The sequence below is a fragment of the Neoarius graeffei genome, chromosome 20 (genome assembly GCF_027579695.1).
Source record: "Neoarius graeffei isolate fNeoGra1 chromosome 20, fNeoGra1.pri, whole genome shotgun sequence".
Taxonomy (NCBI): Eukaryota; Metazoa; Chordata; class Actinopteri; order Siluriformes; family Ariidae; genus Neoarius; species Neoarius graeffei.
Genome location: NC_083588.1, coordinates 30,536,038 through 30,561,670, shown reverse-complemented (window position 1 = coordinate 30,561,670; position 25,633 = coordinate 30,536,038). Strand labels below are relative to the sequence as shown.

The 25,633-nt window shown below is 42.4% G+C and overlaps 1 pseudogene; it reads right to left on the bottom strand.

The window, feature by feature from the left end:
• Positions 1-11,532: 11,532 nt before the first annotated feature.
• LOC132869234 (piggyBac transposable element-derived protein 4-like) lies at positions 11,533-13,821 on the bottom strand (annotated as a pseudogene).
• Between the last annotated feature and the right edge of the window lie 11,812 nt (positions 13,822-25,633).

Genomic DNA, 25,633 nt, shown 5'->3' with positions numbered 1-25,633 from the left:
GTTATAATTCTAGTTATAGTTATCGGTATTGTGGGACCGGGACATAATAGAAAAACAACAGACCCAACTGTCATGCACGCTGCTTGTTCTGAGTAATTGACTCATTCATTGAAAGTGTTCAAAATAATAGCAGTGTGGAGTATAATTAGAGAATTAATTAATTCTGTGAAAAAACAGGTGTCATTAATTGTCCTTTATTAAGGAAGAAGGGAAGCAAATGTTTCACACATTGTTATAAAATAAGCTTCCTTCTGAATTGCTAAGTAAAATGGGCCATTCCAAACATTGTTTGGAGGAACAAAGCAATTTGATTAAAGTTGATTGGAGAGGGGGAAACATATAAAGAAGTGCAGCAAATTATAGAAGGCTCAGCTAAAATGATCTCAAATGTTTTAAAATGGCAACAAAATCCCAAGACACATGGAAGAAAATGAGCAACTACTGTTAAAACAGATCAAAGAATAGTCAGAATGGCAAAGATTCAGCCAATCATCACCTCCAGAATGATCAAAGATGATCTAAAATTTCCTGTAAGTACTGTTACAGTCAGAAGGCATTTGATCGAAGCTAAGCTATCAGCAAGGAGCCCCTGTAAAGCACCATTGTTGAAAAAAACAGCAGAATCGGTTAAAATTTGCCAAGGAACACATCAACTGGCCCAAAGAAAAATGGTGTAACATTGTGTGGACTGATGAGAGTAAAATTGCTCTTTTTAGGTCTAGTGGTCATCAACAGTATGTCATATAACCCCCGGGTGCTGAATTCAAGTCACAGTATACTATGAAGACCGTGAAGCATGGTGGAGCAAAAATCATGGTATGGGGATTTTTTTTTTTTATACTAGGGTATTGAGCCTATTTATCGTATACCAGGGATCATGGATCAGTTTGAACACATCAAAATACTTGAAGAGATTATGTTGCCGTATTCCAAAGAGGAAATACCCCTGAAATGTCTGTTTCAACAAGACAGTGACCCTAAACATATAAGTAAGCATCTTGGTTCCAGACAAAAACGATTGAGGTAATGGAGTGGCCAGCTCAATCCCCTGACTCCTAACCCCACTAAATAGTTGTGGGGTGAGATTAAAAATGCAGTTTCTGAAGCAAAACCCAAAAATTCACAGGAACTGTGTAATGCAGTTTGGTCATCCTGGGCTGAAATACCTGCTAATAGGTGCCAGAAATTGGTTGACTCGATGCAGTGCAGATGTGCAGCAATTATCAAAAACAATGGTTATACAACTCAATATTAGTTCAGTTTGAATTTAAAGACACTGCTTTTTTTAACAGATTAATACTCCTTTTCTTTGCTTCCTGTAAAAAATAACACAGACTTGATAAAAATTTGTTAGTGCTTTGATTTGAAATTGAATGTGTAATGTTTCCACAACATTTGAAATATGGAAATAAAAGCTATTAAAAATATTTCACTTTATTCACTTTTTTTAACGCACTGCTATTTATTTTAACACAACTGTAAGTAAGATCATGAAGAGTAGGTTGTGCATATGCATATATACACACAAAGGTGTGAGCATGTATCAGTGTTTGTGGTGTTTGGTTATGGAATAATGACTTGTTGAGTGTGGAATACAGTGATCACCTGTTCACACATTAGCGCTTGAGTTTATTATGATCCTCTTTTTCACAGAGGTGGAAAAAGTACCCAACTTCATTACTTAAGTCAAAGTACAGATCCCACTGGTTAAATGTTACTCCGACACAAGTGAAAGTTGTACAGTCAAATTTTTACTTAAGTTAAAAGTACTTAAGTAAAGTACTTGCTTTTAAACATACTTAAGCATTAAAAGTACATTTTGTGTCAACACATTGGTGTATTATTGCCGCAACACTTACAATACGTAACGCCTTTGAAGCAACCTACTGGATTTACTGACTAGTTTGTAGAACCTGTAGTGCTGAACCTCCACCTGACATGCTAGCAAACTCTTTTCAAACTTGGAATCATATTGGGTAGCTAACGTTAAGAAAGATTTCTACATTCTGTTTATTTGGCAAGATTATGCTAATACATATTTCTGAAAGGACATCCATCCATCCATTATCTGTAGCCTCTTATTCTGTTCTACAGGATCACAGGCAAGCTGGAGCCTATCCCAGCTGACTATGGGCAAGAGGTGGGGTACACCCTGGACAAGTCGCCAGGTTATGCAGGGCTGACAAAGAGACAAACAACCATTCACACTCACATTCACACCTACAGTCAATTTAGAGCCACCAATTAACTTAACCTGCATGTCTTTGGACTGCGGGGGAAATTGGAGCACCTGGAGGAAACCCACGCAGACATGGGAGAACATGCAAACTCCACACAGAAAGGCCCTCGCCGGCCACTGGGCTCAAACCCAGGACCTTGCTGTGAGGCGACAGTGCTAACCACTATACCACCGTGCCGCCTGAAAGGACATCAGATAAGTTAATGTTGTTCATGTTAGCATAACTCCGTTTTTACATGCTAACTAACAGTGTCCAAGTTAACTAGCTATGTGTTAATGTTAGCCGTGGACAAGGCTATGGCAACTTGGCGGGCAAATCCATAGAAAGTCATTTGACTAATCAGACTGCATAGCTATTGTAACATTATCGCTAGCTCTAAAAGCACAGACAACTTCATTGCAAGCTTTCTCTTGGAATAAAACATTTACATACCTCAATATGCTACTGCAGGTTGGACGGTGAGTTTTTGTAGGCCATGAGGGTTCGTTTTAGGCAAACGAAGCAAACAATTAAAACGAAACGAATCTTTAATTCAAACAGAAAACTGAAACATGGGTGCGTGCATTCCCCAGAAGAACCACCTCCTTCCATTCTGTCATCAACTGATCATGTTCAAATAATGCTGCTGAGAAATCATTGAACTTGATTTTATACAGTCTATGGACATGACGTGACCCTAGTGATTACTGATCGGCTGTCTCAGTGTCACCTGTGAAAAAAACAATCACATTTTCGAAAAGAAAAAAAACCATCCACTTTCAAAGCTACTTCATAGTCACGAATAACAAAGACCTTGTTAGAAATGTAGTGGAGTGAAAAGTACAATATTTGTCTTTCAAATGGAGCAAAGTTAAAGTCATAAGTTTAAAAAAATACTCAAGTAAAGTACAGATACTCAAAAACTGTGCTTAAGTACAGTATTCAAGTAAATGTACTTCGTTGCTGTCCACCTCTGCTTTTTCAATTCAGTTAAGCACCTGAGTATGCAATTTAATGAAACAGTGATGCAGTTGACATAAATAAGATGACTGTGATCTCAATTTTATTCTGATGTTACTGAATCTTACACTAATATCACACTGAGATATACTGGACAAGAAAACAGAGGAGGATTGTCATATGGGTGGTACAGTGGTACAGCCTCATGAGTGTTCCCAGGGTAGGCTCCAGATCCAACAAGACCCTGACCAGGATAAAGCTGTTACTGGATACGAATGAATCAATTACAGCGTGTTCACAATGCTCGGCATCAAAGCACAATTATCATATTTTAAGCTTCAAATAATAATTAAATGTTTTTTTTTTTTTTTTTGGATATGCATCTGATTGTTTGACAAGTGACACCAGTAGTCTGAGAAAACAAATCTAGCACTAGAGTATGTTGGAGCCATCAGTTGCAAAATTTATTGTTATTAAAATTATTTCTGTTTTAACAAACAGATATAACTTTTTAGGGAATACATTATTTTATCTCACAGACAAACTCTATACTGATTAGATATATACTGGTTTCATGGTCCATTTATATCTCCTGGGTGATTCAGAAATACTTATACTTTGTAATTATTTCATGATTAATGATTTCATACTTGTGTTAAAATTTAAGAACTAGAAGCAGTTTGACCCACAGGCACATAGACACAAAAACGTACATTTGTATGTAATCTGTGCACCATTCTTAACAAGTCTTTCAATATTGGTAATATTTTTTTCTGTCCCACAGTGTCTGTCAGTAACATGGCACGCAGCTCCTCACGAGTGTATGCAGCTGTAATGCTGACTTGACGATTGAAAGAGCGAATGATAATCTACTTGTAGGGCTTTACATTAACATTTTTGCTCATGGGCCACTGTGGCTGTTAGGACTGGGACTGTTTTGGCCTCTAGAGGCCGCTGTTATGTTTATCTTGTCATGTTTGTTTTGGCCTCTAGAGGCCGCCACTGTGTTTTGTGTTTGTCTTGATTGCCTGTTTCCTGCCCCACCCTGTTCCTTAATTAGTTTGTGTATAAATACCCCTCTGTTTGTTCCCTTGTCACGGAGTTTTTTATGCTATGCTGTCTAATGCTAGTTTCCTCTGTCCCATGTATCTTGCCTGTGCCCTTGTGTTTTTGATATTTTTGCTTTCTTTGGACTTTGTACCTTTTTGATCTTCTGAGCATTCAGCATTTTGCCTTTCCTTTTGTTTTTGGACATTTTACCTTTGGATATTTTTATTTTGTTTTATCTTCTGAGCTTTTGGATTTTCTTTTTGTTTTTTCCATTGGATTGTAAATAGTGTAAATAAACTTTTTTTTGATACTGTACTTTCGCCTCACACCTCTGCACTTGAGTCATCCCCCTGGTGGCCTAGTGGGGGTTTGCTGGATTATCACACCAACGACCCGGGTTCGAATCCCAGCAAAACCCTAACAGAAAGACTTTGTCATGACCGACTCAGCAGAGGCATCTTCAACGGTCTACCCGGCTAACCTTCAGGGAATTATGGCTTCTTTAACATACTTCGGAGCTACCATGGACGAACACTTGCTCGCCACGAGGTACTGCTTCAGCAAATTGGGAAAACCCTGGCACAGCTGACTCCTCTGCCTGCATCTCCTCATCCTGATCTGGCTCCCGCTCCAGTGCCTCCTGCCACGCTGTCTCCTTCACCTCGCGAACCCAGTGCCAACTCACCTTTGAGCTTCAGCCTACCACGGATCGCCGCAAGATTGCCTTTGTGATAACCTTGTTAGCTGGTAAGGCACGAGCTTGGGCAACGGCCATTTGGCAGAGACAGGGACCCAAGTGCTCTGATTTCAAGTTGTTTATGGAGGAGATGCTTCGATCAGGCAGACACCAGTAAAGACGCAGCCAGGAAGCTCATGTCCATCCGGCAAGAAGGAAGTGTCGTGGACTACGCCATCGCGTTCTGGACGCTCGCAGCAGTCAGAGGATGGAACGAAGCAGCCCTGGTTTCAGCCTTTCACCATGGTTTGTCTGACCCCATCAAAGACAGCCTGGCCTCTATCGGATGCCCAAGTGACCTCGAAACTATGATCTCACATTCTACTCATCTTGACAACAGGATTAGAGAGCGTCGCCGAGCCCTGAGCTTCCCCGGCCTCACTGCCTCAACCTGGAGCCCGTCTACCTCTTCCAGTGACTGTCCAGAGCCCATGCAAGTTGGCCGTACTCGTCTCTCCGCAGCTGAGAGGGAGCGCAGAAGGAGGGACAAGTGCTGCATCTACTGTGGCAAGCCTGGCCATTTCCGAGCATCATGTCCCGAGCTCTCGGGAAAAGGACCGCCCCATCCAGCTGAGGGAGGGTTGTGACGGGGCCTACCCTCTCTCCTGAACTCCTTGGCCAAGGAGTCTACATCCCGGTCTCCATCTCCTGGGGTGAGTCCATCCACTCTTGTCAAGCCTTGTTAGACTCCGGGGTGGCTGGAAACTTTATGGATGTTCACTTCGCCCAAAGTATCAATGTCCCGACTGCTCCTCTTGAAGTCCCACTGTCTGTGTCTGCCCTGGATGGCCAAGCCTTAGGTGATGGAAGAGTCACCTAAGTAACTTCTCCAGTCTTCCTCCGGTCACAAGGAAGAAATATCCCTGCACCTGATTCCTTCACCAGAGTTCCCAGTTATTCTAGGTCTTCCTTGGCTCACCCACCACAACCCTCGTATAGACTGGGTCACTAGCCAGGTTGTGGAGTGGAGTCCTGCTTGCTATGCCTCTTGTCTGCTCTCTAGCTCTCCTGTGTCTCCTGCCGAGCCTCCTGATCTCACCGAGTTATCTCAAGTTCCCACAGAGTACTGGGATCTCGAGGAAGTTTTCAGCAAGAGCAGGGCCGCCGTTCTTCCTCCGCACTGTGCCTACGACTGTGCCATCGACTTGCTCCCTGGGACTACCCCTCCTCGTGGCAGACTGTTTTCCCTCTCTCAGCCAGAACACAAGGCCATGGAGGAGTACATCAAGGACACCTTGGCCTCTGGGTTCATTCGACCCTCCACCTCACCCGCTGGTGCCGGCTTCTTCTTTGTCGGCAAGAAGGATGGGGGGCTCCGGCCATGTATTGATTACAGGGGTCTGAACAAGATCACTGTACACAACCGCTATCCCTTTCCGCTGATGTCCACAGCGTTCGATCTGCTCCAAGGCGCCACTGTCTTCACCAAATTGGACTTACGGAACGCATACCACCTCATCCGTATCTGACAGGGAGACTTGTGGAAGACTGCCTTTAACACCCCGTCTGGGCACTACGAGTACCAGGTGATGCCCTTCGGACTCACCAACGCACCAGCTGTTTTTCAGGCCCTAATCAACGACGTCTTGAGGGACATGATTAACCAGTACGTTTTTGTATACCTCGACGACATCCTAATCTTTTCCAAGACCGTGCAGGAGCACCGCCACCATGTCCGCCAGGTTCTCCAGAGGCTGCTACAGAACAATCTGTTCACTAAGGCCCAGAAATGCGAATTTCATGTTCCCGAGGTCTCCTTTCTGGGTTTTATTGTACGGACAGGCCAACTCCAGATGGATCCAGCCAAGACCCTGGCCGTCCGGGACTGGCCCACCCCCAAGTCCGTCAAAGAGGTTCAGCGGTTCTTAGGATTTGCGAACTTCTACCGCAAGTTTATCAGGAACTTTAGTTCTGTAGCAGCACCCATATCGAACCTCACCAAAGGGACAGGTGGATTATGTCTGGTCTCCTCAGGTGGAAAAGGCGTTCAAAGACCTCAAGCACCGCTTCTGCACGGCACCCATTCTGGTCCTCCCGGACCCTTCGCAACCCTTCATCGTCGAGGTAGACGCCTCGGACAGCAGCATCGGCGCAGTCCTCTCTCAACGCTTAGAAGGAAGGTTGCACCCCTGCGCATACTTCTCCCACCACCTGAGTTCTGCAGAGTCCCGGTATGACGTGGGGGATCGAGAACTGCTAGCAGTTAAACTGGCCCTTGAGGAGTAGAGGCACTGGCTGGAGGGAGCGCAACATCCATTTTTGGTCTGGACGGACCACAAGAACCTGGAGTACCTCCAGCAAGCAAAGAGACTCAATCCACAACAGGCTAGGTGGGCCTTGTTTTTCAGTCGGTTCGAGTTTACCCTATCATACCGCCCCGGCTCCAAAAACACCAAACCTGATGCGCTTTCCAGGCTGTTCGCTCCCACCAACAAGGAGAGCGAAGTTGGGCCTATTATCCCTGTGTCCCGGATTGTGGCCCCTGTCTGCTGGGGTATTGAGGAGGCCATCCGATGAGCCCAACGCCAAGACCCCGGTCCTGGGACGGGGCCACCGGGCCTCTTGTACGTCCCACATCAAGCCTGGGCCAAGGTTCTCCAGTGGGGTCACTCGTCCCCTCTCGCCGCCCACCCGGGAGCTCGAAGGACCCTGGACTTTTTGAGAAGATGCTTCTGGTGGCCAAGCATGGAGAAGGAAGTAAGGTCATTCGTCCTTTCCTGCAAGGTGTGCACCAAAAGCAAGAACCCACGACAGCATCCCCAGGGCCTCCTGCATCCTCTGACCATTCCCCGGCGTCCCTGGTCCCACGTGGCAGTCGACTTCATCACGGGTCTCCCTGAGTCACAAGGTAACACTGTCATTTTGGTCATAGTTGACCGATTCTCCAAGGCCTGCCGCTTTATACCACTGTGCAAGCTCCCTTCTGCCCTTGAAACAGCTAAACTAATGTTCAATCACATCTTCCGAGTCTTTGGTCTCCCACAGGATATCGTCTCTGACCGGGGGCCCCAGTTCTCCTCCCGAGTGTGGCACGGGTTTTGCAAGCTCATCAGAGCCACTGCCAGCCTCTCCTCTGGGTTCCACCCCCAGTCCAATGGCCAGATGGAGAGGCTCAACCAGGACCTGGAAACCACCCTGCGAGGCCTGGCCATGGATAACCCGACATTGTGGAGCACCTGGCTGCCATGGGCAGAGTACGCCCACAACACCCTGCAGTCATCAGCCACCAAGCTGTCACCATTCCAGTGCCAATTCGGGTTCCAGCCACCTCTGTTCCCAGACCAGGAGGAGGACACAGGGGTGCCCTCGGTCAACCAATATGTGAGACGGTGTCGCAAGACCTGGAGCAAGGTCAGGAGGATCCTCATCCAGACCTCCAGAACCAACCAGACTCAGGCCAACTGCCATAGAAGACCTGCCCACACTTTCTGCCCTGGGCAGCGGGTTTGGCTGTCCACCAAGGACCTTCTGCTGCGGGTGGAGAACCACAAGCTTGCTCTTTGCTACACTGGCCCCTTCAAGGTGGTGCGCAGGGTGAACCCTGTTGCCTACCGGCTCCAGTTGCCCCGGACTCTGAGGATCAACCCCACATTCCATGTTTCCCTGTTGCAGCCCATACTGATGTCCACATATGCCCCTGCCCCTGCCTCTAGGAATCCCCCCCACCCCCCCACATCTTCCAGGGCCAGACTGTGTTCACTGTGCATCGCCTGCTTGACTCCCACTGGGTCCACGGTGGGCTTCAATATCTGGTAGACTGGGAGGGCTATGGCCCCGAGGAATGCTGTTGGGTCCCCGCCCAGGACATTTTAGATAAAGGACTTTGTTGGGACTTCCATTCAGCCCATCCGGATCGCCCTGGGAACGTCAGGAGACACTCCTGGGGGGGGGGTCCTGTTAGGACTGGGACTGTTTTGGCCTCTAGAGGCCGCTATTATGTTTATATTGTCATGTTTGTTTTGGCCTCTAGAGGCCGCCACTGTGTTTTGTGTTTGTCTTGATTGCCTGTTTCCTGCCCTGCCCTGTTCCTTAATTAGTTTGTGTATAAATACCCCTCTGTTTGTTCCCTTGTCACTGAGTCTTTATGCTATGCTGTCTAGTGCTAGTTTCCTCTGTCCCATGTATCTTGCCTGTGCCCTTGTGTTTTTGATATTTTTGCTTTCTTTGGACTTTGTACCTTTTTGATCTTCTGAGCGTTCAGCATTTTGCCTTTCCTTTTGTTTTTGGACATTTTACCTTTGGATATTTTTATTTTGGTTTATCTTCTGAGCTTTTGGATTTTCTTTTTGTTTTTTCCCTTGGATTGTAAATAGTGTAAATAAACTTTTTTTTTTGATACTCTACTTTCGCCTCACGCCTCTGTACTTGAGTCATCCCCCTGGTGGCCTAGTGGGGGTTTGTTGGATTATCACACCACCAACCCAGGTTTGAATCCCAGCAAAACCCTAACAGTGGCTAGTGGTTTTCCTGAGTCACTAGCCATTCAGCCTTTTCACTAGCCACAATTTTGTTGCCAGGAAATAGCAGTTTTTTCTTCACCATAATACGTTAAAGTTTGGAAGATCTAGATGGCCATAAGTTGATAGCTGGGGCGAGATCAACTTCTTTCCAATCATGTAAACATTTCTAAACAGCAGCTCCATCCTCTCCAGCTCAGCCGACTTCATGACAGCCAGGGACTTGAAAGCAATGCTGTCCTGTAGTGAACTAGCCATCTTCGCCTGTTTTGATGTTATAGTACCGATGTGTGCATTTGACTTTTTGTGGTCCTTTATAGTTTCAAGTTTAAAATTACTGGTGCCTGTCTTTGCTATACTTTCTACAGTCTTTGCAGTACATGGTATTTTCGGTTTTGCTATGAACTAGCCACTCTCGCCCTAACTTCCATTTGTCATTGAACTGTCTTATCTTCCTATTAGCGTCTTGTTCATCTCCATTGCCGTAGCCAGCTATGAGGCCCCCGAGGTCCGGACCTCGGTCATTTTTAAGAGCTGAAAATACATTTGTATGCTAAATATTCAACTGGATAAAAAAAATAAAGAACATTAAAACATCTCCGTAAAAAGTGCATTGTTAATTATGTTAAATGTTGATTCTGTCTTCTGTGTCTGTTTCATGTGGCTCTGAGACCAAGAACACAAAAGCGAATGAGCACACGACTTGGGGGAGGAATGCAGTGCAGTAGACACGTTTTTTTCATGGTAACCATCAGTGCACTTTCATGAAGCTGTTAAATTAACATTTTCAAAGCAGAGCAGTTGTAGCCTGCCTTGTTTGTGATTTTAAAAATAAATCATTCGATAAGCCAAAGCAATAGAGGGGAAAGTTTCAACTTATGTTTGCCTTGGATAACTTTGCCTAAAACATGGTGTATACTGATTTTTTTTCCCAGAATTTTTTTTTTGTGTGTGTGTGTAGGTGTAACGGATGCCAGATTGTTAATGTATCTTAGTTCCATAGGCTACATGGTTAGGGTATCTTTTGTCCTCATTGCTTGGGCCAGATCAAACCATTAAACAAGCTTAAATTATGCTTATTCTTGCCACATACAAGGTTTTTGTTTTTTCAAAACTGATGATATTCGGTTCAAACACCATTAAAAGTAATTTCAGGAATAGAGCTCTTGTGTGGCATGTAATTCACCCCTCTCATTTAAATATGTTGAACATTTTTCGGCGTGCGCTTTGCGCATCACAGACCTCGGTGATTTTAAAATGCTGCCTCCAGCCCTGATCATCTCTGCTGCTCAGGGAAAAAGGGGCAGAGATGATCAGGGCCGGAGGTAGCATTTTAAAACTGTATCTTTGATTTTATCTGAGACATTAACGCATGTTCTAAACAATTCTAACGTCAGAATGTTTATGCAGGTGCTCATAGGAGCTGTAGGCATGTAATATTACATTGCAATGCATTTATTATATCAGATGCCTTCAGAGAAAACTACAATTAAAATATTGTCATACCCCAGAATAAACCACCCGCCAAAGCCGAATTTTACCTGCATTTGGCGGGTGTTAATGTAAAGCCTTGTCTACTTGTATAAATAGTATCATTAGCAAAATCTGATTAACCCTTACATACTGTTCATATTCCATGCCTTCATGGTATGGTCTGGGTCAATTTTGACCCAGGCAAAGAATACCCTACTAATAAGAGTCCACACCCAATTTTGAGCTCCATATCTTTTTAAAACATATAAATCACCAATCTGACATTAATAAATGGTTGATTAATCCTTAATCAATGTTTCAGAAAGCAGAGAGAGTGTATTTTTTATATATTTACACTACCCGATTTTGGATAGAAACATCTTTCACACATTCTTTTTTACCTAAGACATGAAAACATAATAGTCATAATGATGTTAATATATTTTATTGAAAGTACAGTTTGCAAAAACATTTAAGAACATTTAAGAAGAAGAGGATTTAGTTTATAATAACCCAGTACAACCATTGGAACGTTGAACACCGTCCCCATTGTCTTAACACCAAAAAACTCTCCATAACTACCAATGCAATAACACATTCATTAATTATATAAATTCAGTATGAATTCAGCATCAGCAGTTAGAACATAAATCACATCATCCACAACAATATTACTGTGTGCATTCAAAGCAGTAGTGTGACACCTTGTGTGTGTGGGCCTTGCATATGTGTTTCCTACATTTGCAGCAGGTTGTCCCGGTCTTGCAGTGTTTTTTTGGTGGGCAGAAGTTGCACCTCTTTCTTTTCTGTCCCCTTCTGTTGTCTTCATGTGGGACATCAGTGCCAGTGCCAGGCTGAGGTGGCTGTACTGCTCTTACCAGTGCGGCAGAAGCTGCTGTGCGAGGAAGGTGTTGCCGCTTTTGCATGCATGGAGTCACGAGAGCCTTTCCAAGTTCCTCCAAAAAGTGCCTCCTCCAGTTCCTCACGCTTGCCCTCCAGGTAGGGTTTAGCTCTTTCCAGATCACAAACGAGTTGTAGGTGGATATGTCAATGATATTGTGAAATATAGCAAGAGGCCAGCGGGCGGTCCTCCTCTTGCAGCTGTATGTGCCTGTCACTTTATCAAGATTGTCCACTCCACCTTTGTTGGCATTATATTCAAGTATCATGGTGGGTTTTCTGTCCTCCCGAGTACTGATCTCTGTGGCCTTGTGCAATGTGCTCATTAGGATGACATTCTTGTTCTTCTTTGGCATGTATGAAACAACTGTGGTGTCATGGGTGAAAGCAAACTTCGATGAAAATACCTCTCTCCCTCTTGTTGTCACCAGAGTGGGGGGTAGCTCAGGTTTGTTCCGTCTCACTGTGCCAACCATTGTCATCTTCTTCTTTAGGAGCTCCTGACCAAGCTCATAAGAGGTGAAAAAGTTGTCACATTGTGTCCTCTTAGCCCTTCTGTCATCTCTAGCACAACACGCTTGCCCTGTTTTCTCTCTGGGGTTCCCCCAGCTGGCTTCCCAGTATATATTTGCATATTCCAAGCATAACTGGAACGTGCATCACAAGCTGCCCATAGCTTTATGCCATATTTCCCTGGCTTGCTAGGCATGTACTGCCGAAAAGGACAGCGACCTGGAAAAACATGAAAAGGAGGGAAACAATTTACTTTCAAAATGTCATGTTTATGAATGGAATTGTATGTATGTGTGACTCTAGCCATTTCATTTCACAACCAACGGCATGTATATACAGAAACTATAATTTATTTAGCCTATAGTAAAATGCAAATCCTACCTCTGAATGGAACCAATCTTTCATCCACTATCACCTCAGGACCAGGGTTGTACATTAGAGGTAGCCATTCTACCCACTTGTCCCAGACATCCCTGATTGCTGCCAGTTTGTCAGTGACACGTCGCACAGGTCTTGTCTCTCGATTATCAAATCTGATGACTGCTGATATGTTACGGAACATCTCTAGGGACATGGTGGCATGAAATATTGGTCTTCCTGTGTCAGCATTCCAGAGACTGGAAGCAGCCTCACCCTTTGACCTGTAAACGCCAGCCAGTATTAGAAGCCCTATGTAGGCATGCAGCTGAGTCACATCTATGGTCTTCCACGCTTGACCATACCGTTTGATCCCTTCTCTGTTTGTCATTTCAATGACAATTCTTTCAATGGCTACAGGAAGGAAGAGCTGGAACATTGACAGAATGCCAAATGCTTGGGAAATAGCCAGTCTTGTGGGTCCTGGAGTCATTCGAATGACATTTTCCCCTGCCATCCTCCCTGCAACTGTATGAGGAAGTGAGGACCAAATGATGGCATTGTTTTTCGACATGACTGTCTCCCCCACTGCCTGCTCATTTTCTTCATCATTGGCATCATCATTGGCATCATCATCATCATCATCGTCGTCGTCATCATCAGAGTGACTGTAATCAGAGTTTTCCTCTAATTGGTCTTCTTGCTCTGACACATCCTCGTCCAAATCACTGTCTTCATCTTGGAAGATTAGATCAAGTACTTCTTGTACAGTATGTCTCTCCACCATATTCTCTGTAAATATCAGTGCTGTATGATCTGATGACCACTCAACTCCTCTTTATATAGGTCTATAGATTTTGTTACATTTCTGGTGCAGGTGCAGATCTCACGCCTGTTTCAAGGCACCCTCTGACCTCATATGACCTCTGTTCCTTATGTTTACTATGTATGATCACTGTGCAACTGTTTTTTTCACTGTTTCGAGATTCCCCATGACTCTTCAAAAACTAACAGGTACATGTTCCTATGGAAACCATATTTTCTGTGAGAAAATATGGTGGGAACATGTAAAGTTCCCGAGACAGGTTCAAGTCCCCCCTTGAACACTGTCATAACTGTCCCATAAGTGATATACAAGAACATGGCATGTACTGTCCCTCCCCTCCCACCCTTTACCATGATTTAACACACTCTGGGAAGTTTAAAAGACATTCAAATGAATATGGGTCAAATTTGCCCCAGAACAGCCTAAGTGTACAATAAATTGTAACCCCCCTGTAAAATTATACCAGTTTAAAATATTTTCAGTTTTGTGTATTTTGGATCACTTTAGGAAAAGTCATATGATATCAGGCCAAAAAAATGACATTTAGGGTATTTTTATTGCTGTCAAATGTTAAAATGGGTCAAATTTGACCCAAACAGTATGTAAGGGTTAAACTGTTTGCCACAAAGTTTTTACTCTTTCTGTCCCATAAAATGTCTGTCCGTCATGGACAGTCAAACTTTTCACCAACTATAGAATCATCTCCTTACCAGAAAGTCTTTGATTATATTGTAGTGCTCCAGGATCACTGTAAACTGGATAAAGTATTTCACTTCTCCAAATAAGTGGTTACATTCCACAGTGAATGCAATTATGAACCTGGAGTTGAATAATGACGGAATGTATAATTTCAGCCAACATAATCTCATCCACGCGTGGCAAAATCAATACTGATTTAAACTCGGGGTTACTTTGGCAAACCTCTGTTTGCCTACAGAATTACGTCCACAAATGGCAGTTAAAACTTCACTGTGCAGAAAGGAAGCCTTATGTTAATTGTGTCCAGAAGAGCCATTGACTTCTCTGGGCTCAGATGCATCTGGCATGGACTATCACACACTCGAGTCATGTATTGTGGTCAGATGACTCAGTATTCAAGGTCTTTTTTGGAAGAAATAGACCCCATGTACCAAACCAAAGATGAACAGGACCAGCCAGACTGTTCCAAACAAGAAGTCCAAACTCCAGGGTCTATCATGGAATGGGGTCGTGTTAGTGCCCTTGGCAATGGTAACTTCTGTGATGGCAGCATTAATGAAGAAAAATAGATTGAGATTTTGGAAATATGCATTCTGCCTTCAAGATGACATCTTTTCCAGAGATATTTGAACAAGACAATGCAAAACCACATTCTGCACACATTGCAAAGGCATGGCTGTGGAAGAAGAGGGTGCCTATCCCCTCTGTCCCCATTATGGAATGGGTGGTGAATTTTGAAATGAATAATGACAATGACCCTGTACCGTTGCACACCTTCAGACCTCTTTGCAGGAAGATGGTGTCCTTAAACATCTAAGTGTTGCAAGAAGAAATTATATTACAAAGTGGTAATGCAATTACAAAGACATTTTTCTTTTGAAATGTATTGCAAAAACCAAAATGCATTTATTTTAATACTTTAATTCAGCATAGTACTGTATTTATTAGGGGCTTTCCAAAAATCGTTGCCATAATCCATAACATTAGTCAGAGCACAGTCAGGCAGCATCAGAAAGGGCAAATCTAAAATTGTAAACAAAAAGGAATAAGTCAAGAAACTGGAAACCACAAGGAAACATACATTTAACAATGAGACTTCTCACTGAAAACTTAGACACACAAAGGTATAAATAGACAAAAATCAATCAGTAACTATACAGGTAACAGGTAAGTAAATTTTTTTCCCCCATTTCCAGTTGAGAGTATGCCATGCATATTCTTGCTGCTGCTTCTCACTGGAGCTTTTTATTTTCTCTTTTGCTTTTCTTTGTGTAGTTTAATGTTTGTTTTTTGTTCGAGTGTTTTTTCTGTGGTATAGCTCCAGACCCAGGTTTAGGCGTCGGTTCCCTCCAGTCAAGTCAAGTTTATTTGTATAGCGCTTTTAACAATAAACATGGTTGCAAAACAGCTTTACAGAATTTGAATGACTTAAAACATGAGCTAATTTTATCCCTAATCTATCCCCAGTGAGCAAGCCTGTGGCGACGGTGGCAAGGAAAAACTCTGACAACATGAAGAAACCTCGAGAGGAACCAGACTCAAAAGGGAACCCATCCTCATTTGGGCAACAACAGACAGCATGACTATAATAAAACAGTTTTAACATGAAGTCAGTTTTGTTGATATTATAAACTCTTCATTGATGGAAACTTGAGTACAAAACTGTTCATGACAACTGCAGTCCTAAAGTTAGCAAGTCAACTGTAGTCCTCAGCCATAAAAGCATTACTGTAAGAGTCCAGAGCATCCTCCAGGTGTGACTTTCAACTGTCCTCATGGGGCCATCCTCCACAGGAGTGATGCGATGAGACTTCAACCAGACAGGGCACCAAGATGGATCAAACAGGTCCAAGGAGCAGAAGAGGTCAGCATCTTGATCCAGGACCAACATGTAACAGTGGGACAGATTTGGGGGGAGGGGGAGAAAGAGAGAAAACATAGGTTGTTAGGTATGCCCAATGTCGCCTGAATAAGTAGGAACAGTATACATATTGCACTGAGTACAAGCAGGGACTCCGGCAACTAACTATGCAGCATAACTAAAAGGGGAGAGCCAGAAAGTAACACAGGCATGAGGGAGCCCCAGGACATAAAGCAGCCAGCCACTACACAGTCAACAAACTCGAGTGGGGACTGACAGCATCCATACATCCCAGTTTATCAAAACACCATGTCTGAGGACCCTCCAGATCTACACCTTTACCTCATAAACACCATTAACAAAAGGCTTGACTAAACAGATATGTTTTCAGCCTAGACTTAAACACTGAGACTGTGTCTGATTCCCGAACACTACTTGGAAGGCTGTTCCATAACTGTGGGGCTTTGTAAGAAAAGGCTCTGCCCCCTGATGTAGCCTTCACTATATGAAGTACCAGCAGATAGCCTGCACCTTTTGATCCAAGTAGGCGTGGCGGGTCATAGAGGAGCAGAAGTTTACTCAGGTACTGTGGTGTGAGACCATTCAATGCTTTAAAGGTCAATAGTAGTACTTTATAATCAATATGAAATTTCACTGGGAGCCAATGAAGTGTGGATAAGACGGGTGATGTGGTCATATTTTCTAGTTCTAGTAAGGACCCTTGCTGCTGCATTTTGAACTAACTGGAGATTGTTTATGCACTTATTGGAACATCCAGACAGTAAGGCATTACAATCCAACCTGGAGGTAACAAAAGCATGAACTAGTTTTTCTGCATCATGTAGTGACATTAAATTTCTTATCTGAGCAATATTTCTGAGATGAAAGCTATCCAGGTAATGTTATCAATGTGTGTTTCGAATGAAAGACTGGGGTCAATAATCACTGAGGTCTTTTACTGCTGCACGTGAAGAAACAGAAAGGCCATCCAGAGTTACTGAGTAATCAGAAAACTTACTTCTAGCTGCATGTGGTCCTAGTACTTCAGTCTTGTCAGAGCTGAGCAGAAGAAAGTTAAGCATCCAGTGTCTAACGTCCTTTACACATTCCTCAGTTCTATTAAGCTGGTGTCTCTCATCAGGTTTTGCAGAAACACAAGTGTGTCATCAGCATAACAGTGGAAACTAATACAATGTTTACAAATAACATCACCCAGAGGTAACATTTTAAAAAAAAAGTGGACCCAAGACAGAACCTTGTGGAACACCAAACTTTACCTCAGTACATCTGGAAGTATCACCATTTATATCAACATACTGATAGCAATCAGTTAAATAAGAGCTGAGCCAGGAGAGGGCCGTTCCCTTAACTCCAACAACATTTTCTTGTCTATCCAGAAGAATGGAATGATCAATGGTATCAAATGCTGCACTAAGGTCAAGCAACACAAGCAGCAAGACACAGCCCTGATCAGATGCCAACAGTAGGCCATTTACTACTTTAACCTTATGTAAATATGAGCATAACTGCTGTGCCACAGCTTTTTCAAGGATCTTGGAGATAAAGGGGAGATTTGATATTGGCCAATAATTGGACAGCTGACAGGGATCAAGGTCAGGTTTTCTAATCAGGGGTTTGATAACTGCTAATTTAAAGGATTTGGGTACATAGCCAATCATAAGAGAAGAATTAATTATTTTTAGAAGCGATTCAATTACTTCAGGTATTCTCTGTTTGAATAGACGTGTAGGTAAGGTATCTAGTATGCAAGTTGAGGCTTTTGATGCCAAGATTAATGAAAGTAATTCAGTTTCTTTTAGGGAAGTAAAACATTCTAATTGATGATCTGATAGTTATATTGTTATCTACAGGGTCCCTTAAGCCTCGGTCACAACCGGCCGTACGTGCTCCTACGGCCGGTCTACGTGCAAAAAACGCAAGAAACGCACGGAGGGCGCACGTGAAACGCACGGAGGGTGTGCGTGTGACGTGCTGATTTTTGAGCCGTAGACTGGCCGCAGACCGGCCGCAAAGGTTCTTTGTTATGTCAAACAAACTCTACGGGCGCTTACGTTTTTTTCAGGTTGCAAGACAAACTTACGGTCAACGTGGGTCTTTCTCCATGAACAAAAAAAAAAACGCAGCGATTTGGGAAACACCAAAAATCGCATGGCCAAAAAATTGTACGTCCGGTTGTGACCTAGGCTTTACATTGTCTGACCTTAAATTAGTAGTTTGAATTTGTCAGATATTCTCAGTCATTAAAAAAAAATATTCATGAAATCGTTGCTCCTACATACTACAGGTATGCATATGTCTATAGTGGACTTATTCCTGGTTAAATTTGCTACAGTATTAAATAGGAATCTAGGATTATTTTTGTTATCTTCTATTAGGGAGGAGAGATATGTTGATCAAAGATCTTTTCTATACTTCAGGAAGCTCTCCTTCCACGCTAATTTGGACACTACCAATTTTGTTTGACACCATTTATGTTCCAATTTTTGAGTGGTCTGTTTTAATGTGCGAGTGTCATCATTATACCAGGGTGCTAATTTTTTGTCTGACCATTTTCCTTTTAAGAGGACCTACATTATCTAAAGTATGGCGGAACACTGACTAAGCATTCAGTTGCCTGATCAAGTTCTGCAGGGGCTGACAGTGACCCAATCAAAGTTGATAACTCTAGGAGATCATTTATAAAGCTCTGTGCAGTAGTTGACGTGAATGTACGTTTAATACAGTAGTGTGGTGAGGTGCATATATTACTCAGACATATTTTGAATGAGATGAGATAATGATCTGAGATAACTTCAGACTGTGGAAGTATGACTATATTGTCTATGTTTAACCTAAATGTTAGTATTAGATCGAGGGTGTGACCACCACTATGGGTCAGTCCTATGACATTCTGATTAATCCCTACTGAATCTAAAATGGACACAAATACTGTTTTTAAAGGGTCTTCTGGGTTATCGAAGTGAATATTAAAATCTGACAACTAAAGCTTTGTCTAAGGAAATAACCAGATCTGAGAAAATGTGCAAATTCAGAAAGAAACTCAGAATATGGCCCAGCCCAGAGGAAAGGAAATTTTAAAATGAGATCTCTTCTCTTTCTCAATTGTTTCTCCTAGACAATAATGAGATCATAGTGATATTAAAATGAGATTATTGCTTTTGTCTCCTGATTCTCAGATTCATCTCTGGAGCAAAAGAGTTAAGTTCTCATTGTAGACTCCCTTTAATCTACAAATGAGTTCTCAATGTTTTAAATAATGCTCAGTGTTGACCAATTTATACATCTCATACTTTACTCAGGCTGATCCACCAGAGAGCTCTCTCTGTAAACTCATACAATTTTTATTTCAGATCTATTTGGTGAGTCTCAGATTAGGCTCCGTCAGTTCTGTAAAAGAGGTCTCTACACAATCTTGAACCATTCTCATTCTAGTCATCTCAGTTTAGTCCTTTTTTGATTTACAAGAGAGATCTCAACAAAGGCTTAAACAATACTCAGATTTCCTCAATTTATGCATCTCATATTCCAGACCTATTTGTTTTATGGTATAAATTAATGTATATTTATTATTTTAATATCAATTAATAAGAGGTCTCTAGCTGTGGTACAGCAATTTTCAAACAATTTTCATTGGTTTATTTGTTTTAATTGCACATTTTTCAAGTTCACATTTGCACACTTCAATAATCATGTTTTACCAATAAAACCAAAAGAACCAAGCCTTTCACTTCAAGTTACCATCTCTTTATTATAATTCAAAAGCACGTAAATCATACACGTTTAGTAAATGACACTGTCCACTTTTCTAATCCCTCTCAAGTGTGTTGGGGAAATGTGCAGCAAACACAACACCAGGCATGAAAGACAAATCTAAGAACACTACCTTCCCCAAAATATTCTCAAGTGCTACAGCTGTCTTTTTGACCGGGGTTTCTAGCAAACTAACAATGTGGAAACATGTACCACCTGTTACAGCATCACGCAGAAGTGTTACTCCTGCACATGATAATTCATTCACAAAGGCAAGTTTCATCTTATTTGGGGACTCATGAGTTTCTTTGTGGAGACAAAAGAATTCAATCTGACCATACTTAATCTGCCTCCCATCACAAAATGTGATACTGTAATTGTTCCTTCTTTTTGCCTTCACATACTGCTTTGAGGTGTACATAGATCTACCTATTTGAGCTCTACTAAATGTAGTAACCACATTACTCTGTGGATTGTGGCCAAGTAACTTTTCTAAGGCAGACAAATTGTTTGGTTCTAAATTAAGATTATAGGATGCACCAAACAGTGTCACTTTGTTTACCATGCTACCAACTAGACACAAACCAGACCTTTTCATTTTGACAAATAATTCACCAGCTGCATTATCTAGCCTTATGGTTTGAGCAATACTTGGGAGAGACTGTATAAGCTTGACAGCATTAACCATCTGCCCCTGTATATTTTGCATGCCGTGAATGAGACGAAGTAAATGTCCATTTTTGTCTTCAAACTGAAAGCAAGAGTGAGTCCACAAATGTCCCAGAGATCTGACACTGTCTGCCAAGTGCACAAGTAAGGCCCTGTCCACACGGCAACGGATTCAGGTGACTCCGATACAATTGCTTATCGTTTAGGCCTGGCGTCCACACGGCACCGGCGTTTTGGGTGCCCAAAACGCAATCTTTCTGAGAACGGGTTCCAGAGTGGAAAGATCTGGCAATGTTGCCATTGTGAAGTCGTCTGGATGAGTAGAACGGATTTGTTTACGATGATGTCACAACCACATGACTGTGAGTGCTTCACACCGGGTAGAAGTGTAACGAACTCGATGCGAGTTGTCAACAAATCCTATAACTTGGTTCATGAAATGCACTTACAAAATATTTTCACTGTGAATATTTATTGTGTAATGGTGCAAAGTGAGAGAGAGAGAGAGACTCTGCCCTTAGGGCAGAGTCAATCCCGCCAGCAAATATAGGGAAAAAAAAAGGAGCGATCTTACCTCTTCAGATGTGGGTTTAAGTCCTATAATACATTCCTCAAAAAGGGCATAGAAGAAATTAATCCATCAACGTGTATCATTCAATTTATTCCGGACCATTAAAGACGCCGCCTTCCGCGTAGAATCATACGTCATCCTCGTCGCCATATTGGATAGGTCAAAGCGGAGAATAAAGATTCATGTGCTGCGTTTAACTGTACCAACAGGTTTACTGTCCAAACGAGATCATATGGGATTGCCTTTCACAGGTGAGAAACAACAAATTAATCCATCAACGTGTATCATTCAATTTATTCCGGACCATTAAAGACGCCGCCTTCCGCGTAGAATCATGTCATCCTCGCTGCCATTTTGGAAAGGTCAAAGCGGAGAATAAAGATTAGCTGTGTTTAACTGTACCAACAGGTTTGCCGTCCAAACGAGATCACATGGGATTACCTTTCACAGGTGAGACTGGAAAAATACTTTTCATTGTATTTGGTCATTATAATGTAATTTTACAAACAGATTTTCCAGATTTTGTGGCTAATATGAAGTCTTGCGCATAATAGTTTATGCGCATGCGTCCTTACTTCTTCTATTGTTCTGGTGTCTCCGAAGGGACCGTCTTACAGACCTCCAAGAATCCCACGGAACACAATAGGCCCAAAAAACAACAAAATAGACCGATACTCTGAAGCTTTAAAGTACATTCTGTGAGAAGACACAGAGCGAGGATATCGTGTCATAGAGGGCGGCTGAATTTCATTCATGCGTCTCTCAATTTCATGTACTGATTTGGCCATACTAAAGGGAGCGCGAGAGAATTCTAAGGAAAACCATAGAAACATTAACACGCATAACTCCCAGTAGTACAGCGTGCATGTAATCAATGCCGGTGCCAGCGATCAAGTCATAACTGGCTAGTCTACTGAGCCAAGTAGGGCCTTTAACTCCATGGACAGTGCTTTTGGTGTAATACGCTGCCTTGGCATCATCAATAAACCCCTTATGGGTACAAGGAGGACCTTTTGGATCTGCTGCTTGAAAGGGAAAGGCATGCACATGCCCCCTTTCTCCAGTCTTTACTGTCTGACCTGGCAGTTTACATTTCACACAGCCAAAGCATCCATTGAATTGAACAGAGTTGAGCACTAATGCTTTAGCTGGTAGATCACATGTTCCTGCAATGGTTAGGACTTTGCATATGAAAGGCTCAGGGGCTCCAGCAAACTGTACAAGAATGCCATCTTTTTCAATTTTGTTAAGAGTGTCGCACAGTGGTTTAAGTAATGTTAGCATAGATGGATTTGAATCCCCAAACCATACACGTGCAAATATCATGTTTTCACGTTTAGTACGTTCAGCAAAACTAAGCTCATTTATGACGCAATAAAAGGGCCAAACAGAGAATTTGGATGACTTGAATATGGGTATTCCATCTGTGTTCCATATCAAAGAGATGTTTCTTGAATCACTTATGCCGCTTTTCCACTACAAACGCGGCTGAGCCGTGCCGTGCTGAGTCGAGCTGAGTCGAGCTGAGCGGGGCTGTTGGAGTTGCATTTCGACTACAACCGCGCTGAACCGTGCTGGCTGGAAGTGGGTGGACACATTGGGTGGAGTTAGCGAAAGTGGGTGGACGTCAGGTGATGTCGTTAAGCAGCGCAAACAGTGACATCAGTGACAGTGGCGGAACAAGTCAGAGCCGGGCCGGGGACGGGGCCCTTTATTAAAGCTGATCATAACATCATTTTAGGCTACAAAATGTCCGCAACTGCGGTGTTTACCAATTTCAACACTACCGGGTGCAACTATGTTATTTAGTACATCAAGTCCTTCAAACGAACATGTAACTCAGAAACAAAAAACATTAGGATACTGTACATGGCTCATAATAAAACATCAATAGCCTATACTGCGCACATTATTTGAAGGGCATACGAATGAGCGCTCAGAGGTTGCAACGGTGACAGGAAGAGTCAGAAATAAAAGGAGGGCGGTGCAAACCTCACTGAATGCACTGTGTTTACCAATTTCAACACTACGGGGTGCAACTATGTTATTTTGTACATTAAGTCCTTCAAACGAACATGTAACTCAGAAACAAAAAAACATTAGGTGACATACTGTACATGGCTCATAATAAAACATCAATAGCCTACTGCGCGCATTATTTGAAGGGCATACGACGAGCCTTGCGCTCCGCGAACTCGTCCACGATGCTCTGTATGTCACTGATTCAGTGACCTTTTAAGCGGTAGTCTCACGACCCGGAGAGTAAACAATAAACATGGAGGACATGGAGTCGTTAGCGTTGCTGGTCTTGGTGCTGTGGCTTGTTGTCACCGACAACGCCAACAGATACTGGCAAGAGCGTATAGATGAGGCGAGGCGCATAAGGCTTCAGAAATTCTCGTAATTCGTAATTCTTCTTCTTCCGGGTTTGCGGTGTTTACAGATCCCAGCGTGCTCGCGGGGCGTGTGTGGGCATGTGAGGACACTCCTCCTCACCAATCAGTGCACAGGGGAGTGTCTGCTCACGCCCCCAGCCTCACTCGGCACGGTTTGGCTCGCTTCAGCCCCACTCCAAAACGGTGCGAGTTTTAGGGGCTAAGCAGGGCTGAAACGAGCTGAGTCGTGCTGGTTTTTGGTAGTCGAAACGCGAGCCGTGTCGGGCTGAAGCGAGCTGAAGTGAGCTGAAAAAGGGTAGTGGAAAAGGGCCATTAGTGGCCCATCACAAGCTGTGAAACTCCAGTACACTTCATCATATATGTCTTCAATTGTGTCACAACCTTTTTTTTGTTGTTGAGTGAACCTGAATTTTAGCTTTTCCTCAAAACCTATTTTTGCAAACAGTGACTTGACTTGTGTTTCAATAGGAACCTCAATCAAATATGAAGTGGACCCCTCTGTTAACACACTTGCTTCACAAGCTTGACACTGGGTGTCATCACTCTGTACAGACATAAAGCAACTGTTGCAATACTTGTGCATAAGAAAATCAGAATTTGAATTATCAAAAAATTCTTTAAATTTCTTAAGATTCCAAAGACACTCAGTCTGCAGTTCAGCAGGGCAGTGTAGGGTGACCAATGTCAATAAATCACTTTGCGCCTTACCTGTAATTCTGTGTCTAGTTGCATGTCATTATAAGGAGAAGACTCTCAGCAACTAGCCCAGGAGTAATAGGGTTATACCCAGAACAAATTAGTAACAAGCTGAAAATTTCAGAATATGTTCAGAATACCTTTAGGAATAACATACTAAAAGTCCCCAGAAATCCCCCTTGTGCTCTCTGAGAAATTCAAGATGGCGTCCAAAATGGCCGCCAAATGGAGATCTGCCCATATCTCAGGCCCAAAACAAAATATTAATGCAATTAAAAGGTCAGAATATATGTTTTGTAGGGTAGGAGAGTAAATTCCAACATGTGTGTATTAATTACATTGTGTAATAACATTATATAATAACAATGTACACATTATTATAACAGTATATTTGCGTATAATGTGTTCGCTTGCCATGTCTGGTTAGATTGTCATATTTTTGGCACTTCACCAGTTCACATTTATGAATGTGCACAGTACTATGAATGTGTGTAGGTTTCATCCAGTCCGATCCTTGAATCAAGTATCAATCTTGAAACGCCCTGGCCCATAAATTCACATCCAAGAAGAAATAACAATGACTGTTTTGACAAAATAATCGTCATGGTATCATGAAGATATCTCATATGTTTTTGAAATGGCTTCAGTTCTTAATGTTTAGGACTAATAATTACAGACTTATAATTGTAAATCTATACATGTGCTATTTAATGTACACTACCGATTATAGAGTGTGGATCCATTGGTTACTCGTTCACTCCGTATCATCTTATTCTGTTAACAAAACAACAAACACAATTACTAGGGGTTGGAGCACTTATTTTCATTAATATTAATTAAAGTAAATTGGTGGTGTAAAATGAAAAATGGCATGTTAAAAGGTCATGCTGAGTTCAGTCATTTTTAAAAGGTCATGCTGAGTTTAGTCATTTTTTGTCCGAACACACTGGCATTGCTAGTAGTAAGGACTGGTGCTAGAAACTCAAAGATTAATTTTTTCCACCCTTAAACAAGCTTGAATAAATTCCCTACTTCATTGATGGTACAACAAAGGTCCAAGCATTACAACTAAGGCACTGAGAAGTGTTTAAGTCTACTCATTGTTTATAAGCAAGAGCTTTTATTGAGGCAGACCTTTTTGTCATGAAAGTCGCCGGAATGTTGAAGAAGTGTACTGAAACAGCTTGCCATTGTAGTTTTAGAAGATAGAGTTCTCAAATTTAATTTCCCTTTAATATTTTATCAAAGCTTAAAGATGCACTAAATATTAAGGAAATTGATGTCTAATTGTTGTCTTACATTATGTTCATGTATGTAGGTAGCCTATTAAGCTAATCTGTCAATCATGTCAACCATCAAATTCCATGTAATTTCCACATTAATGACCTTGTAATCTTGGTTAATTTTAATTTTAACAGTATGACAATGGTGGATTTGCATTGCTTGTATGAGAGAACATATAATTTAACATTTTAATTG